This window comes from Poecilia latipinna, unplaced genomic scaffold, assembly GCF_001443285.1.
Source record: "Poecilia latipinna isolate Pla-1442-1.1 unplaced genomic scaffold, P_latipinna-1.0 Scaffold8706, whole genome shotgun sequence".
Lineage (NCBI taxonomy): Eukaryota > Metazoa > Chordata > Actinopteri > Cyprinodontiformes > Poeciliidae > Poecilia > Poecilia latipinna.
The window spans coordinates 1-1142 of NW_015121322.1; the positions used below are offsets into that span (position 1 = coordinate 1).

The following is a 1142-nucleotide window of genomic DNA, read 5'->3' on the forward strand; positions in this document are numbered from 1 at the left end:
AATCAAGACATGTTAAGTTTTAAAACTAGCTTATTCTAAATTTATTTTCTTAACACAGGCAAAGCACAGGGTTTGCTCATTACCAACAGTAATACAAAAAATGATGCATATAAGACGCATTAGTTTATAAAAGTCCAAACAAACCTAAATTTACCATTTTAAAAACAAAAAGCAGAGGGAGGAGGTAACTTGGGTTATGATCATAACCTCATTTTCTAAGCAGAATCTCAGAGGAAAAAAAAGAGAAATTACGTTGGGTAAAGCAACAGATTATAGCAGCCAAGGGAAAAATTCACTCTAACGTGGATTATAATTATGAAACAGCAAAGGTAGATGTCATATTTTCGGGATTCGGGAAATACGTGATTTGTACCATTTGTTCTGTGGGTTTTTTCATGTGGATCGGTGCCACTTAAACGGCTGTAAAGCGAAGGTTTTGGACCTTAATCTGACTGACTACCTGTGTGGTTTGGATCCGGCTGAAGCGTTGCTGCTCTCGGCTGTTCTTAAATTACCGTGCTCGGTATCGGAGGGGCTCTCCGACTGCATGTTAAATGTATTTTATATAATTGTCACATAAACAAAAAACTAAGGAGTTGCCTAAGAATAATTTCATACTCCGTATAACACAAACGCATCAACACACGTATTGACTTACCGTGTGCCGAATCGCTGCCTCTGTTCTCAGCCTGTTTCCGTAGCAGTAGATTTCCTCCGGCATTATTTTCCTCCAACAAATTATTCCACTGAACGAAGCACGTACAGTTCACTTTTTACCTCCGTCTTCCCATTTCTGACGCTGGATCTTCAATATCCTCAAGCTTTGAAATAGCAGGCAGCTACAAACCGTGTGTTAGCTGTAGTGGCTAAGTTTTGGCTACAGCCCGCTGTCGCCTTGATATCAGCAGGAAAATGAAAAAACTAAGCACTGGATGGTACTGGCTAATTATTGGACACAACGGCACACCAAAAAACTCGATTGTTGTACCAGTAGCTCACAGATATTTTAAGTTTTGCGTCTTTTTCATGGTACAGATCTTGCAGCTTCGGCCAAGAACAATAGGAGCAAGCAGGACCCGGAACCAACCTATGTGGAATAAATTCAAACGGAAATACGTCACCACCTCTCGTGGCATATACCC

At 40.4% G+C, this 1142-nt stretch overlaps 1 long non-coding RNA gene across 1 annotated transcript; it reads right to left on the reverse strand.

Moving 5' to 3' along the window:
• Nucleotides 1–395: 395 nt before the first annotated feature.
• On the reverse strand, nucleotides 396–1136 carry LOC106944373 (uncharacterized). The gene is made up of 2 exons (XR_001424255.1): nucleotides 760–1136; nucleotides 396–728 (listed from the first exon to the last, which is right to left on the reverse strand). It is a non-coding gene; the product is annotated as an uncharacterized LOC106944373 (long non-coding RNA).
• Nucleotides 1137–1142: the final 6 nt, after the last annotated feature.